At 46.9% G+C, this 17,955-nt stretch overlaps 1 protein-coding gene across 1 annotated transcript in view; it reads right to left on the reverse strand.

Moving 5' to 3' along the window:
* The window catches only part of tnr (tenascin R (restrictin, janusin)), a 241,289-nt gene that overhangs the window by 115,638 nt on the left and 107,696 nt on the right, over window positions 1-17,955 (reverse strand). The window contains exon 3 of the mRNA XM_066681136.1: window positions 9,096-9,170. The gene's annotated coding sequence lies outside the window, so the exon portion shown is untranslated. The remainder of the gene's footprint in view (window positions 1-9,095; window positions 9,171-17,955) is intronic.

Consider the following 17,955-nt stretch of genomic DNA (forward strand, 5'->3'; position numbering starts at 1 on the left):
AAGTGGGTGTTTCCGATAAAGTGGCCAGTGAGTGTCAGTAGAGGGGGGTGTTTCCGATAAAGTGGCCAGTAAGTGTCAGTAGAGGGGGGTGTTTCCGATAAAGTGGCCAGTGAGTGTCAGTAGAGGGGGGTGTTTCCGATAAAGTGGCCAGTGAGTGTCAGTAGAGGGGGGGTGTTTCCGATAAAGTGGCCAGTGAGTGTCAGTAGAGGGGGGGTGTTTCCGATAAAGTGGTCAGTGAGTGTCAGTAGAAGGGGGGTGTTTCCGATAAAGTGGCCAGTGAGTGTCAGTAGAGGGGGGGGGGGGGTGTTTCTGATAAAGTTTCTGAGTGTTGTGTGGATTTTATTACTCCAGACTGGTTGTAAATACATATGTGATGTGGGGTGGGGATGGGGTGGAGGAGGCCTTTATTTCTCTAAACCCTGGGTGTTTGGAGATTGCCTCCATAGCTTCCACCTCTTTACTCCACCGTTTCAGCCACAGATCAAATTATTTTTCAGAGAACGCATTTGACAGAAATCATAATGCTCTCTTCTCTTTGGCGGCAGGCGGCAGGTGAGTGACTCCCCCCTCTCTCTGAAGGGGTGTTCTCTCACTCATCTTCTCTCCATGAGCCATTTGGCTTTCATCTAGCGCAGTCCTCTTTCCTGTGGGCTCGCCACTGACAGTTATTGTTCTGCCTTTCATAAAAACAGCGTTCAGGAAACCTCTCTGTTCTCAGGCAGGGACGAGGCGAGGCGAGGCTTGAAAGCAGACAACACGACACAAGCCAATATCGCAGGGTGTCAGGGGGATGATAAAGTCGCTCTGAAGTCGAGACGAGCCTCTGAGCTTTACAGAGACACACCTGAGCGTACAGAGCCTGGCTTTGCTCAGACACAATAGACACTAAAGCCTCATTAGCATTAGCCTAAGCCTTCGTATGGGGGTCTTTACTTTCAAACTGGAGTTTCACACCCAAACTACAGCCAGGAGTTTGTGGACTCCTGCTCATCCAATGTTAAACAAGAGCTTGTCCCTCACGGCCTGCCGTAGCAGAGTCAGCTCCTCTTGGGAGGGTCTTTTCTTGGTGGCCCCCTAGTGTTAGCAAGGTCAGGACCTTAAACAGCACTCCAGTGCAGTCCCACAAATCTGTCCACAGGTGAGTGTGTGTGTGTGTGTGTGTGTGTGTGTGTGTGAGAGAGAGAGAGAGAGAGAGAGAATGGGTGAGTGTGTGAGTGACTGGATGAATGTGAGTGACTGGATGGGTGAATGTGTGAGTGACTGGGTGAGTGTGAGTATGACTGGGTGAGTGTGAGTGAATGGGTGAGTGTGAGTGACTGGATGAATGTGAGTGAATGGGTGAGTGTGAGTGACTGGGTGAGTGTGTATGACTGAGTGAATGTCTGAGTTACTGGGTGAGTGTGAGTGACTGGCTGAGTGTGTGAGTGACTGGGTGAGTGTGTGAGTGACTGGCTGAGTGTGAGTGAATGGGTGAGTGTGAGTGACTGGATGAATGTGAGTGACTGGGTGAGTGTGAGTGACTGAATGAGTGTGTGAGTGACTGGGTGAGTGTGTGAGTGACTGGCTGAGTGTGAGTGAATGGGTGAGTGTGAGTGACTGGATGAATGTGAGTGACTGGATGGATGTGAGTGACTTGGTGAGTGTGTGAGTGACTGGGAGAGTGTGTGAGTGACTGGCTGAGTGTGAGTGAATGGGTGAGTGTGAGTGACTGGATGAATGTGAGTGACTGGATGGATGTGAGTGACTGGCTGAGTGTGAGTGAATGGGTGAGTGTGAGTGACTGGATGAATGTGAGTGACTGGATGGATGTGAGTGACTGGGTGAGTGTGTGAGTGACTGGGAGAGTGTGTGAATGACTGGGTGAGTGTGAGGGAATGGGTGAGTGTTAGTGACTGAATGAGTGTGAGTGACGGGGTGAGGGTGAGTAAGACTGGATATGTGTGAGTGACTGGGTGAGTGTGAGTGACTGTGTGTGAATGCATGGATGCTTTTAGACACAGTGCAGTTATGGTAACTGTTCTCTCTCTCTCTCTCTCTCTCTCTCTGTGTGTGTGTGTGTGTATGTTCTCCAGGGTGCAGCACTTACTCAGCGTTTATAACAGGAGTGGAGGACATTGTGGAGCATGCATCATGGATGAGGAGAAGATGAAGAAAACTCTGCTTTGATCTTTTTCTTAGAAAAAAGCCAATAATCGCCTTCCGTCTGATCTCAGGCCGCCGGAGGGTGAGTATAAACTGTGAGAGGGTGTGTGTAAACTCTCAGACAAATCATGAACGAGAAGATGTCCATAAAAGAGACTTTCTTGCCGCGTTCGTGTAGAGTTTGTCCATCATTTTCACGGTTTAGCAGCAGAGTCTGGTCCCTTTCACCTCTTAAAAGCAATGTTCACCATTTTAGTCAAAATACACTGTGTATAAAGCTCTGAGTGTGTCTCCTCTCCATGTGCTGCTCTGCAGTCGGTTTGCTCTGGAAACCGCTCTAACGTGTTTACGAAGCCCCAGTGTCTGTAAATGGGTAAAAAAACAAAGTGTCTGGGTCCGGTGCTAGGCTTTCTCTCTCTCTGCTCACAGCAAAAACTGCTCACAGTTTTTTAGACAACAGAGAGAACTCCAAACGCTGAAAAGCACGAACTGAGATGAGGATGTTGCTCTATTCCTGCTTCACAGGTGGGTAACTCTGGCTGAATCTTGCTGTTTTGGATCACTTAAAGTGGAAATGTCTCCAAACTCGGGAGACGGCTAACGGCATTAGCAACAGTGCTACAAAACTAGACAACTCGAGTTACACGTGAGTTTCTGAGGGAATTCAAACAGTGAATAAACACTTACAAACCATTTACACTTTTTTCCTCAAACACACCATTCCTCCTTAAAAGACGCTGAGCTTCTGAATGTAAACAAACCAAAGAGAACTGCATTCACCCAAAATTTGACAGACACCCATCACAAGTCTGCTATTTTGCCAATGGCACATACTCACATTGGACCAACACCAGAGCCAGTACAAAACGATACTCTGAAGTGTGTTTACTCAGATTTAAAAACAGCCAATCAGAACACAGCTGGCAGAACCCTGACAGTGGGTCCAGTTTAACACACTGAATGTATCCGACCCTGTATGAGGCAAATCAGCAGCAGACAGACAATCTGGCACAGTTCATCGCCGTATCGCCCCCTTGTGGAGTAAGACATATCAGCTTTATAAAGAAGTTGGAGTTATGTTTCTGATCCAGCACTAAAGCTCCAACTCTAGGGTCCTAATGGTTTCAGAAGCAGGTTTGAAGGTCCAGATGATCCCTGGTCCCTTAGACTGGCAAAAGACACATGGGTGAGGGCAGTGAAGGTATCCTCCCTCAGCATCCACAGATTGACTGGCTCCTAACCTTCAGCTGCTCCCTGGGAGCTGAGGAGACTACTTACTTGTCTGTGTGTGTGTGTGTCAGTAATATAATCTCATTTTAGGGACCAATACGGACAGTTCGGGGATTGCAACTGCCTTGTGTGTACGCAGAGGGACAGGGCTCAGGGACAGGGCTCTGTGTCTCTGATCTCTGCCCGTGCACCGAGCGCGGTCCTGGGAGGTCTCTCCTCGATCCTGGCTCTATTTGTATGAAGCAGCTGTGGTGGTGTTAGCTGTCAGAGCAGATAAGGAGGTGAGAACAACTGCAGCAGTGAGGAGACAGACAGCACCGGAGCTGGTCGTATTGAGTGAAGTACCATCAGAGAGCGAGATCGGACGTGTATTCTGGACATCGCGGCTCTCCGTTATCCATTATTGAGCAGTCGGCCCACGGGTCGATGGTGTATCAAGCCTGTCTGTGCCAGGTCAGTGATTTTCGATCCACTCCAGCAGAGCTGAGGAAAATGCGAGGCCCGTATGCATCCCAGGACCCTCCGCAGTGCCCTCTCTCCATGGGGCAGTGGGAAACGCCTTACTGCTTTTTAAAAACTTTTAAAAACCAGACCAGGGGCACACTTACCTTTGGATTATTTGGAGCTGTTCCAGAGCATCCCATTATTTCTCATTCTTTGCTGTGGACCCTATAAACACTTTGTGGACACAAATGAAGGTCCCAGTTCTCAACGAGTGCATCTTCTGTGTCGGTGAGTTTAAGGCATGTCTTGTTTTCTGAGATCTGCGTTTTGATGTTTGACCTCCAGACTTGTTGACCAGTACGAGACCCCTGAAGGCATTCTCAAGGATCCAGGAGAGGTAGCATACTTGGACAAGTTTTTTGAACACCCTTGCGAGCTTTTCTGAGGTTAGGTCGGGTTCAGATATGTTACTTTCATCCGTCCAGAGAATACACTGCCGATGTTTATCAGGTTCTTCACATTCTTTCGGAGCTGTGTAGTTAGTATTTTCTTCTCCAGAGTGGCAACAGGGCGATCAAAGAAGTCCAGGCATCTCTAGCTCCTCCTGAGGATTCCCAGATGTTTTCAGGCCTGCCGGGAGGCATAATCCCACCAGCGAGCCCTGGGACTATCCTGGAGGCTCCTCCCTGTTGGCTGTGCCAGGTTTACCTCCACTGTCTCCTATTAATCTTAAAGGAGTAGCGGCTCTACTCCGAGGTCCTCCTGGATAACAGATTTAGAGAGATCCCAGTAAATCACTGGAAGAAAAATTAGTCTCTGCCTCATTTAAGGTGGAACAGAAGAAAAAGAAGCAAACATAGCTGTTTATGCTCCAGATGGCAGTCTTGTGCCACCTTAAATGACGCAGTAGTTTTGTCCAGGCGCCTGTAACTTCTTCACTGTTCAAGGTGTTTAACAAAAACGTCAAATATATTGGTGTTAATGCGACTGTGTGAATATCACATCAGTGTTTAAGGTGGAACTGAAACTTTGAAGAACTCAACTTAGCACTTGGGAGTAAAGACTAAATTTTTAAGGTCGAACGGAATAGTAAGCAACTTTTAATGTGTACTGGTGTGTTTGAGGAAGATTCAACAAGTACTAGACAGTAGAAAACATCAGTATGTGTACATTTTCACTTTTCTTCTTCAAAGTTTGGGTCTTGACACTGTGGCACCGCAAGGTTTTTAATGTCACAGAGAGCAGCTGCATAGTGCATGGCACCTCTAAATATATAATATACCATTGATTATTAACTGTCCGACTTTGAGAAGAACTGTCACAGGTTTACCTCACCGCTGTTCTCCTGGAGTCTTTTGTTCCTCTCTCCATTTCCTGAAGGATAGTTTCACTTCATCTGCTGATGATACAATAACTCTTGCTTACTTGACAGGCGGGGGAGATGAGGGGGCCGTCATTAATTTGCAGAACCCTAAGCAGTGTGTATAGCGAGTGTATAGGGTGGTCTGGTTCTGACAAAGATCCACTGGTAAACTGCAGACCCACTGAGGCCCTGATCAGGATGAAGCACATACAGAAGATGATGTAGTTTTACTGTTTTTCCAACTCTCTGTATCAGGTGTTGTCTCATGTCTCATCACATTTGGACTCTCTCTTTGTGAATACAACTTGGATACTCATTTTGGAAGTGTATTCTCATTAACTTTGCTTCAGTGGGATTTAACGAAACATTACCACACGTGCATCCTGGTGCTCAAAAGAACCCATTCTGCTGGTTGAACACAACACAGCAGAGTCCTTCACCATATCAGGGACGTTGAACAGAGGTGGAATGAAGTTTTTGTGCAATGTATTCCAAGTGTTTTATACTGCCTCCAAAGTGCTGTCATCAAATGCTACAACAAAGCTGAAAACTCATCAGTCTAAGTCACGAACTGCCAGTTAAAGTGAGCCAACAAACACACAAGTCAATGCTCCACTCTTATATTGTTTGAATGATTTAAATTCGGAGCTGAATCTGCAGCGCTGCAAATAACAACAAAGCCAGAGGCTGAGGCAGCAGTATAGATCTCTCTGCCTCTGTTTTAACCTGTGTAAGAGGTTTAATAAGAAAATGGAGCTACCCATAATGGAGGGGATGGACAAAATGTAACTTTGGTCTATCTAATGGTATATCCTTCCTCTTGTGTTAGGGTCAATTTCGATCCAGGTATGATTTTAAATCAGAAAACAAAAACAAGTGCCAAATCTGGACTCATAAACACACTATACAACAACAGCCTACAGCTGGCTCCTCCTACAACCACTCGAGATTCAGTTAGAGGCTTCTACCTTTGTCTGTTTCACAATACAACAAAAGACAGACATGTCCAGACATGTAAGGCCCAGTCAGTTTAGAGTTTGTGTTTTGTAGAGTGTACATCTCCAGTTTACAGTCTGCAACAAAGAACAATTAAAACCAATCCTTTCGTGGATAAAGAAGAATAACAAGGTCAACAAGAGGTAAGAAACTAATTGGTTGATAATTAATTGTTTTTGGGGGGTCATATGGCTGATTTAAGACATGGGTCAAAACCGACCCATTAACATAAGAGATGGTAAAAGAAAGCTAACACTGGAGGAAGGATATAGCAGGCAGCGGCGATTGATCTAAGACTGCAAAGGAAGCTCAGCTTCCCCTAAAATGTCAAAAAATAAGTGATCAAATATATACTGTTGTGTGTACATGTCATTGAATAAATATGCACTACAACGCACTCAACTTTTGTTCAGAATCAGCTTCTTATCACTAGTAAAGACACGGCTTTCCTCTCAATCGTTCCCGCAGCTTCACAGTGCTTTAAACAGAGTTCACAGAGTTCAATAGCGAAGCAGCGAAACGAGACGAGTCATTGGATAAATGCTGGGCTTTGTCCCGCCCATCGGACGCTCAGCGTCTCTGGGGGTCTAGGGGGCAGTGGGCTGGCCTCAGCTCAGCACAGCCCAACAGTGCACACACAGCAAATATCAGTGAATTGTAAAATTCTGAAGTTGAAAAATAAGTGAAATAAGACAGTTCTACACTGTTTTGTGGTTTAACACTAACACAGCAGACGGTTTTCCAGCGAACTGAGGCTCAGATCACACACATTTAGAGATAAAGCCTCGTACCTTATTGAGAGTATTTTGCCTGTTTTCAGCGCCAGTCCTCTCTCTTTTAAACCAAACTCAGCACTAAACTCACAACTGCAGTGGGCTACTTTCAGAGTGTGACATCAGCAGTCAGCGAGCTCCCACAGCGCCCCCTCCCCATGGCTCTCTTAAATGCACATGAATGAACTCTGGCCTACTTAAAGACACAGAACAGACACAGACATTGCCACCGCCCTCATTTTTAAATACCGTGGTATACGGTATCAACGTTGAACCGCCCAACCCTAGTGTCTATAAACATTTGAACAAGTAGTGAGTTTGTATGTTACAGGCTCACCCACAGCAGTGAGGACCCTGATCCGCATCGATTACAGACCTCAGATCAAAGGCATCCAGCTCTGTCACTTCACCTCCTCCTCACACGGGGCACCATTAAGAGCAGCTCTCAGCGCTTCATTAAGGAGTTGACAGCAGCAAGCCCTCCTCCTCATCCCCCACTGGGGACCACAGTTACACACACACACACACACACACACACACACACACACACAGCTCTCGTCTGCTGTCAGAGTAAACCAAGCAGCACATGCAGCTAAACAGCTCCATTCAGGTGTTAAACCTTGGCTTACAGTTGTGGTCTTGGCAGCCAGAATGGGCTGTGTCCCATTCCTCACTCCTGCAGCCTTGCACCCTTTCTCCCTTTGTTTCTATGTGTCCTTTTAGATTTTTATTATCGTAGACTGCCATGTTTTGATATTTTTATATTTTTGCTAGCAGCGGTTCTCATGAGCGCCCCCTATGAGCTCTTATATGTAGCCTCATGGCAAATGTACACCAGTGCAGACCACACTTTGGGGAAGGCCATAACCCACAATCAGAAAACAACTCAGGAACAGAAGACACACCTGTATTGAGACATAGAGCACACACCATCCATTTCTCCTCAGATTCTTCTTCTCTTTATGAAACAGCTGTTATATTGACACCTCTTGGTCTGGCTGAATCAGAGCTTCTGTACTGAACGCTACTGTAAACATGCTCACCCTCCATGTGCGAGGCCCGCTCTAACAAACACAAACTGGTCCCTTCATGGAAGGCAAAGCAATGTGAGTGGTGAACCTCATCAGCTCCATAAACATAAATTGACTGACCGCACCTTTACTAAGGTTAACTTACATAGTGAAAACTACACTTATTTTTTTTTGTCTTTGCTCCTGGGCTAGGGTAGGGAGGAAAGGAGGTTTCCTACCCTCCTCCAGAAGGTGCATAGTGTAGTTTCTGCAGTGCTGAGTCTGGAGTAGCAATGACAGAGGCTCTCTTCTCCCTGTTACACCTCAGTGGAGCGTCATTTTTTGCAGCACTGCGATTCGAAGGTGAATACACTACCTAGTGTTGCTTTAAATGTGTCTCCGACTCATGCTTCTGGAGCCTGTGAGCCCTGTGGCCTACAAAGTCACAAAGTGTGCACTTCAAGCAGGAGCTGGAGGCTAGGATTGGGACGGGGCCTGTGCTGCTGCCACCTCCTCAGCTCCTCAGCTCCCAGCTCAGAAAACAAGCTGTAGTCTGTGAATAAACACTAAAGCGCACGTTTGATTGGATGTTTGTTTATTATTTGGGAGCTCATCCCAACCCTGGGGTGATGTTAATGGAGGAGGATAAGCATAGCATTAAGAAATCATCCGCTGCAATCATTTCTGGTGCTCAGAGGACAAGCGGAGATTAACGACCTCCATGTGCCGGGGGAGGGGTGATGGAGTGGGGGACAGGGGGCAACTTAAACTGCACCAGAGGCGCTGGGCATCGCTGTAAATCCCTCCTCTACCTTCACAAACTTCATGACTTCATACAAGATTTCACTCATGGGGAGGCGGTACACACTGGGAACACAACTGTGAGGATTTGATGGCAGTGACAAGAGCTGGTGGTACTGATGCTGGGTCGCTGGAGTAGTCTGGGTCCCACATTACTCCAGAATTCAGCCCCTCCTGACACAGGTAGGTGCTAGCCGCTACCAGCCAGTGCAGTGCAGTGTAGTGCCGTGTGTGTGTGTTCTCCAGGTTGCAGTCCTTACACAGTGTTCATAACAGGAGTGGAAGGTATAGACAATATCATGGATGGGGAGAAGAAAACCCTGCTTTGATCTTTACCTTAAAAAGATTCAACAGCCGTCTGCTTTCTCTTTCTTCTTCTGCAGTCTGACTGCGCAGGAGCAGAGCTGGCACCTGTCAACAGAGAAGCAAATGGGTCAGGAACGAGGGAAGTGTTTTCTGGATAATTATCATATCCAAGGAAAGCTGCTTTGTGAGAAAGTTAGAGTGAACTGCCATAAAGTACAGCTGAAAGAATTAGGGTTAATAAACAGTTAATGGGTTTATCACAGTTAATAGGAAATAGACTTTTTTACACGTAATAACTGTTTAGTTACACAGATGCCTCCAAAGCAATGTAATTAATGCGGATGTTGCCACTGTCACAGGTGAATTACTGCAGTGCAACTTACGTCAAAACACATTTACATCACATTTATTTTCTTCACATTTACCGCCGCGCCCTAGGACACGCGACCACACCGACACGCCCTCGGACACGCGGCCACACCGACACGCCCTCGGACACGAGACCACACCGACACGCCCTCGGACACGAGACCACACCGACACGCCCTCGGACACAGGACCACATCGACACGCCCTCGGACACGAAACCACACCAACACGCCCTCAGACACGAGACCACACCGACACGCCCTCGGACACGAGACCACACCGACACGCCCTCGGACACAAGACCACACCGACACGCCCTCGGACACGAAACCACACCAACACGCCCTCAGACACGAGACCACACCGACACGCCCTCGGACACAAGACCACACCGACACGCCCTCGGACACAAGACCACACTGACACGCCCTCGGACACAAAACCACACCAACACGCCCTCAGACACGAGACCACACCGACACGCCCTCGGACACGAGACCACACCGACACGCCCTAGGACACGCGACCACACCGACACGCCCTCGGACACGCGGCCACACCGACACGCCCTCGGACACGAGACCACACCGACACGCCCTCGGACACGAGACCACACCGACACGCCCTCGGACACAGGACCACATCGACACGCCCTCGGACACGAAACCACACCAACACGCCCTCAGACACGAGACCACACCGACACGCCCTCGGACACGAGACCACACCGACACGCCCTCGGACACAAGACCACACCGACACGCCCTCGGACACGAAACCACACCAACACGCCCTCAGACACGAGACCACACCGACACGCCCTCGGACACGAGACCACACCGACACGCCCTCGCACACGAAACCACACCGACACGCCCTCGGACACGAAACCACACCAACACGCCCTCGGACACGAAACCACACCAACACGCCCTCAGACACGAGACCACACCGACACGCCCTCGGACACGAAACCACACCGACACGCCCTCAGACACAGGACCACACCAACACGCCCTCGGACACAGGACCACACCGACACGCCCTCGGACACAGGACCACACCAACACGCCCTCGGACACGAAACCACACCGACATGCCCTCAGACACAGGACCACACGGACAAGCCCTCGGACACGAAACCACACCGACACGTCCTCAGGCACAGGACCACACCGACACGCCCTCAGACACAGGACCACACGACACGCCCTCGGACACGAGACCACACTGACACGCCCTCGGACACGAAACCACACCGACACGCCCTCAGACACAGGACCACACCAACACGCCCTCAGACACGAGACCACACTGACACGCCCTCGGACACGAAACCACACCGACACGCCCTCGGACACGAAACCACACCGACACGCCCTCAGACACAAGACCACACCGACGGGTTCTCGGACACAAGACCACACGGACGCGCCCTCGGACACGAGACCACACCGACACGCCCTCGGACACGAGACCACACCGACACGCCCTCGGACACGTCACCACACCGATGGGTCCTCGGACACGAGACCACACCGACGTGCCCTCGGACATGAGACCACACCGACGTGCCCTCGGACACGAGAACACACCGACGCGCCCTCGGACACGTGACCACACCGACGGGTCCTCGGAGAGGAGAACACACCGACGCGCCCTCGGACACGAGAACACACCAACGTGCCCTCGGACCCGAGACCACACCGACGGGCCTCGGACACGAGACCACACCGACGGGTCTTCAAACATGTGACATCACCGACGGGTCCTTGGACAAGAGACCACACCGGTGACCATAACGACACAGTTCATAACATGCTCTTAACAGCGCTCTTAAACAGTGAGTTCTCCGTAAGACATCCTTGGAGAAATATTCTTAATTGGTAATGCAATCATTTCAGAGGAAAACTGCATTTACACACACACACACACACACACACACACACACATACACACACACACACACGCAAGTACAAATGGATCGACAGATTGTACTGTGCTGTTCAGAGACTCCCATGTTCGGAGGATCAGTGCTCACTGAGATGAGGTCAGTTTGTATTCTTTATCTTTCTCTGATGGAGAATAGCATTCACTGTGATAGTGATATCAGTGTCCAATACTCTCGCTTCTATCAGATAAACCAGTACACATGCACATGCTCACAGCACACACGCACACACACACACACAGAAAAACACAATTCTGTGTCTGACGCAGGCGTAAAAACACATTAAACCCTCTGCTCCATTCCAGATCTCCTGCCTTTGATTAAACAGCGCCGTCACATTTCTCACTCCCGACAGGAGGGGACCGTTTTTATCAGTGCGGTGAACCTGAGGGTCAGCGCCTCACCTCGGAGACCTCGTCTAAAACCAAGGTACATCTGCGTCTAAACTCGGCTGCACCCACTGGTCATTATTTCTCAAAGCAGCGGGCGGTTATCTCTGACAGTTTTCTTATTCCGTCTCATCACTCTGTACGATGAAACTCATCTGCGCAAAGAGTGTGGCCAGCAGGGGGCAGCAGTGCACCCACTCCTCAACCCGAACCCTGACCATGAGGACAACCATTGGCTCATGAACTGCTAAATATTTAGACCCACTATTCAGCTCCATTATTCCAGACAGAGCTGCCTTCCACTAGGGGGCGTTACACCTCTCACCTCTCTACCCCCTTAGGAGAAGCCCTACATACTGTATAGAGCACAGCTGGTAGCAATGCTCTTCTGTACATAAGACCTCATATATTTTTAGAAACTACACACATACCAAAGCTCTTATAGAGAAGAATAAATATAATGTTAACCCCACACCCCCTCGACCACTAGAGATGTGTGTTCATACTCTAATGAGATGTGAAGCGCTGTGTAACTCACGCTGGGGTGTAGTGCACCCTCATCCACACCGGAACGTGGAAAAGATCTGAGAGAGAGAGCAGCGTGTGCTATATATCTGCGTGTTGGCAGTTTGCATAATGCAGTGTCACGAGGAAACTTTCAAATGCAAATGTGGAACGGTCCGGAGAGAACGCGGAGCAGCAGCTGAAAAGGAAAAAAAAACAAAAAAATAAAAATAAAAAGTGCAGAATCTGCAAAAGGAAAATAATAAAAACAGCATCTGTACAAACGCGCATGAGGGTATCAACACTAACAACCAGCACAGAGCAGATACAACCGCCCCCGGCCCACATTTCCCAGCCTAACCCCTCCTGCCCCACCCCTGATGGCAGGGCAGGAACATGCCACATCCGTCAAAGGTTTCCTGAACATACGCGAGTCCATATGTCCACAAGTACAAAGCATACATTCTCAGAAATAGGGGATTTCATAGTTCCTTGAGGGTACCACCACAGTGACAGTTTTTTTTTTTCTGACAGTGTAGGGTATGATGGGTGGTATCCACATTTTTCATACCGTCTCAAAATATGGGTGGGTGGTGTGGGTGTAATGAAGGGTTTTCGGCGCTGTGCAGTTCAGCTCAGGACAGCCCGATCGTGCACACTACTGGGCTTGTGTTTTTATACCCCACCCAGTTTCAGAGTGTGACATTAGCAGTCAGTGAGCTCCCACAGTGCCCCCTCCCTGTGGCTCTCAAATGCCCATAAATGAACTTTGGCCTTGTATTGAAAGACACAGAACCGAAATTTGACACACCACACATAAATACTGCCCTCATTTTGAAATACAGTGGTAAACGATATTATCGTTATAACGCCCAATGCTAGTGTTCTCAATATCTAAAAATCTAAATAAGGAATGAAGGGTGGACAGCAGGAGGGGGGTCCAGTTTCAATGCCCATGTTAGGATGCTGGAGCCAGTCTTTAAAATTAAATAAATGTAAATGTAGTATTGGATATGCAGTGTACCTGTAGAGTGGTGTGTTGTCATTAAAGAGCTATAGACCCACCACCAGTTTTCAAAGTCATTATAAATGCACTCTTGCGGATTAAAACATTCCCAGAATCGAGGAATCACACTCAGCTCTGACAGCAGCTTGTCCTAGTTAAGAACATTCAGAGCGATGGTCCAAAGAGCCACATTGTGGATGGTGTTGGATTGAATTTCTTCACTACTCACACTCACAGGAACATTTTCAAACACTCAGACCACCGAGGAAGTCCTTCCAACAGCAGAAGGCTTTGGAGGAACCCACCCGTTGCCATGGATATCCCCAGCCTCCGTGTCTCACTGTGGCTGTGGGTGATGCGATGTGTAAAAGCATGACATCAAACGTGATACATTACTTATTCATATCGTATGATCCTCAGGAGTCAAAGTCTTGGTCAAATTCACAACACAATTCAGGACAACATTCAGCCAGATTCTAAAAGAATAAAAGCAAATGGCTGATGACAAAAAAAAAAAATAAAAAAAAAATAAAATAAATAAAATAAAAAAATAAATAAATAAATGTATTCTGGCAACTAAGATTCATTCACATTTTCTATTGAATCTTAATGGATGGAAGTAAGATTTGAGTTAAGAGTCGGAATCCATTAGATTTTAAATTTCAGTAGAGTTGTATATCAGAGTTCAATTTCATGAGTCAGTTGATTTATCAGATTTGGGTCATGAGTCACTACATTTAGGGTAGAGTCGAGTGGTGAGTCAGTAGATTTGGAGTTGATTGGTGAATCAATAGATTTGGAATCGAACAGTGAGTCAGTAGCTTTGGAGTGGGAGTTGAGGCATGAGTCAGTAGATTTGAATTCAGAGTAGAATTGTGAATCACTAGTTATGAAAGTCTGATTCAAGTCAGGTGTCGGTAGATTTTAAGTCTGATTCAAGAGTGGAGTCAGTAGATTTGGAGTCAGATTTGAGAGGTGAGTCAGAAAATTTGGACTCAGATTTGAGAGGTGAGTCAGTAGATGTGGAGTCAGATTCGAGAGATTAGTCAGTAGATTTGGAGTCAGATTCAAGAGGTGAGTCAGTAGATTTGGAGTCAGATTTGAGATGTGAGTCTGTAGATGTGGGGTCAGATTTGAGAGGTGAGTCAGTAGATTTGGAGTCAGATTTGAGAGGTGAGTCAGTAGATGTGGGGTCAGATTTGAGAGGTGAGTCTGTAGATGTGGGGTCAGATTTGAGAAATGAGTCAGTAGATTTGGAGTCAGATTTGAGAGGTGAATCAGTAGATTTGGAGTCAGATTTGAGAGGTGAGTCAGTAGATGTGGAGTCAGATTTGAGAGGTGAGTCAGTAGATTTGGAGACAGATTTGAGAGGTGAGTCAGTAGATGTGGAGTCAGATTTGAGAGGTGAGTCAGTAGATGTGGAGTCAGATTCAAGGGGCAAGTCAGTAAAATATGAGTCCGATTCGAGGTGAGTCAGTGGATTGAGTCAGAGTCAAATCGTGATTCATGAGTCGAGAGTCCTCCAGGTAGTGTGCAGTGGTGCTGTAAATTTACAAAGTGTTCACTTTGAAGTTAGTTCAGTTACAGGTAGTTAATCATGGCTTCTCCCATGCAGGGGACCCTCTCTGTGGAGCTTAAACCTCACTCTGGTACTACAGTAATCTGATTCTTCACCTGTGATTCTTCAGCTCCGCTTATAGAGAGTATAAATAGAATAAATAATAAATATAATAACTATAATAAAGCTCTTAATTGTATACTAAAGAATCATAAACAGTGTTTACTGCTTGTTGGTGGAGTTCCAGGAGTGTTTCTTTTACAATTTGAAGATACAGTGAATACTGAAGTCACCTACTCTTAGATCAGGAGCTGTGGAAGCAGCTGTTCCAGCTGTGTGTCCATCAGGACAATAAATGGGAGGAAAAGTGTGGAAAAAGGGTGCGTGGGCACTTCAGGGAACCACACGGCGGCTGTGTGTAATGTGTTATCTTTCGGAGATCCCATTTCCGATGTGTTGATGCAGCAGATAGATTCCCTCAGAGTAACCATTTATCACCTGTCACAGAAACCTGCTCCTGCCCCCCGCCCCCTTCCTCCTCCTCTTCCTCTGAGGAATAACACAGAGAGGCTCTGTGAGAACTGGACTTTAAAAAGCTGAGAGGTGTAAACATAGGCTGGACCCAGTGCAAATAACCAGCTGTGTTTCTCTAAAGAAGAGGAAAATAAAACCCTCCACAAATGATGTGAGTTTACGGTGGTTGAACAATAACAAGTCATTGCTGCTGACCTACACACCGCTAAACATTCGAGTACCCTCCAGAGTCACCAATTAAATTATAACAAATCATCCATGCTGAATAATAAGTTCAATATTTTCATTTATCTTCATAAAGCCAGAGGAATACCACCCTGACACACAGTCAATGCAAAAACTCCCAACTGCAGCTTTAATAATGTGCAAATAAACTCAACACCTTCACACATTAGATTCTTGGTCTAGTGATCATTTCCAACTTAAATGGTGCAGCAGTTACATCCCAGGTTCTTATTTGAAATATTCAGTCCACCTTAAGTGGGCACCTTTAAAAAGCTGACATTAGATTCCTATTGAAAATGCTCCTCTCATGTTTTATCAGAAACGGGAAACAAAGCTCAGTGCAGATGCCGTTCTAATCCGATTTCCTTTACCACCTTAAATCTGATCTTGACTTGGCTTTAAACTGGTTGCGTTCACACAGAAGGTAAAAGTGTCCCAAATCTGATCTGTTTCTTCATCTGGGACACAGACGGGTTGTTTGTGTGGCTGTGTGAACAGCACAAATCACACTGAATTTGACTTTTTAAAATCGGTTTTGGACCACTTTAGTATGTGGTATTGAGATCGGATCCATATCTGATCTGAGGCAATGTGACTCTGTGTGAATGGTCAGATCGAAATTCATGTGATTAACGTCACTCTGATCGTTGAGAATGATCTCCAGACTATGGTCCACTGTATTTTCATTTTAATTTGAGGTGTTTAGAACGTGGAGCATTTTCATGTTGTAAAAAAAAATATTGGCAAATGAAAGAAAAGGGAGGTGTTGTGATAGAGCTGCAGTGAAACACCAGTCCTGTCCCATTCCTTCATTTTAAACATAGACGGACAGCAAAAGTAATCAGATTAGGGCCACTTTAACCTGCTGTGTGAATGTAGACCAGGTTTCTTATCTGCATTATCCAGTCCACCTTAAATTGGCACCTCTGCTTGACATAAACTAGCATCCTATTTAAATGATCTGCTCCACTTTAAGTGTGCGTCTTTGCGAGGCTTAAATTAGCTTCTTATATGATTTATCTGGACCTCCTTAAGTGGGCACATTTACAAGACCTAAATTACCTTCTTATACAAATTAATCTGTGCCACCTTAAATGGGTATATTTACATGTCTAAAATTAGTTCTTATTCTCCTATTCTGGTCCATGTTATGTGGGCATAGTAAGAGGCTTAGATTAGCTTCATATTCAAATTATCCACTCCACATTAAGTGGGAATCTGAAGTGGTGTGTTCTCCCTGTGTCCATGTGGGTTTCCTCCCACGCACCAAAAACACACAACTCAAAAATGCCCATAGGTATGAGTGTGTGAGTGAATGTGTGAGTCGCCCTGTGAAGGACTGGGGCCTCCTTGAAGGTGGGTTCCTACCTTGGGCCCAGTGGTAGGCTCCGGTCCCACTGGATAAGGGTTACAGACAATGAATGAATGAAAGAGTGAATGAAATTAAAATCTTATTTAAATTGTTGGATTTTTAGTGGGCGGGGCTAAGGTTTGCTTAAATGATGTCAGATCTGCCACACAGCCAATCAGGGTTAGCGATATGTTTTTGATCTTCAGTAAAGACCCTGCCCTCAGCGCAGTCAGCCTCTAAAGCCCTGCTGGGAGTGGAGGAGTGTCTCGGTCACCTTCATTTGGGCGGCGTCAACAACCCTGCAGGGCGTGAGCCCTTCCACTAACGCCCTGAAGCCCCCCGACCTTACCGCCGGGCCCCCTCCAGCATTCACACCTCTAACAGCAGCGAGTGGCTCTCCTACTGCCCCCCGCTGGCAGGTTTCTTTCTGTCGGCAAACATTAGAGGCACTGGGGCAGTGTCAAACATGGCCCCTCAGGGGAAGAGTGAGTAAATGAATGAGTGTGAATGTCCTTTGCTCATTTAAGCCTTCAAGAGTTGCCCATTTAAGGTGGACCAGATCATTTAAACGAGAAGCAAATTTAAGGTGGATAAAAAGTTAGTATAAGCCCTTTACTGGTGCCCACTTAAGGTGGAACAGAAAGTTTGAACGAGAAGCTATAATAAGACTTGCAGCATTATCCATTTAAGGTGGAAAAGACATTTTAATGAGGAAGTTAGCTAAATTCAGCTTGGGGAATTAACTCATTTAAGGTGGAAGAGTCTGTTTCAAAAAGAACTAAGGCCTCAGCTCAGAGCAGCAGCAGAGAGGAATTTCTAGAGATATTACACTCTATTAATCTGCTTTACTTTATAAATATAGATTGAATATAACACAGGGGTGACTCTTATTCTGTAAGTAATTTAAAATGCATTTTATATACTTAAAAACCAGCGGACAGTGGCTTTAACTGTCCACACAGTGAGGTCCAGAAACCCAGAAGTGAGAGCCGCCCGGGGAAGC

The sequence above is a fragment of the Hoplias malabaricus genome, chromosome 9 (assembly GCF_029633855.1).
Source record: "Hoplias malabaricus isolate fHopMal1 chromosome 9, fHopMal1.hap1, whole genome shotgun sequence".
Taxonomy (NCBI): domain Eukaryota; kingdom Metazoa; phylum Chordata; class Actinopteri; order Characiformes; family Erythrinidae; genus Hoplias; species Hoplias malabaricus.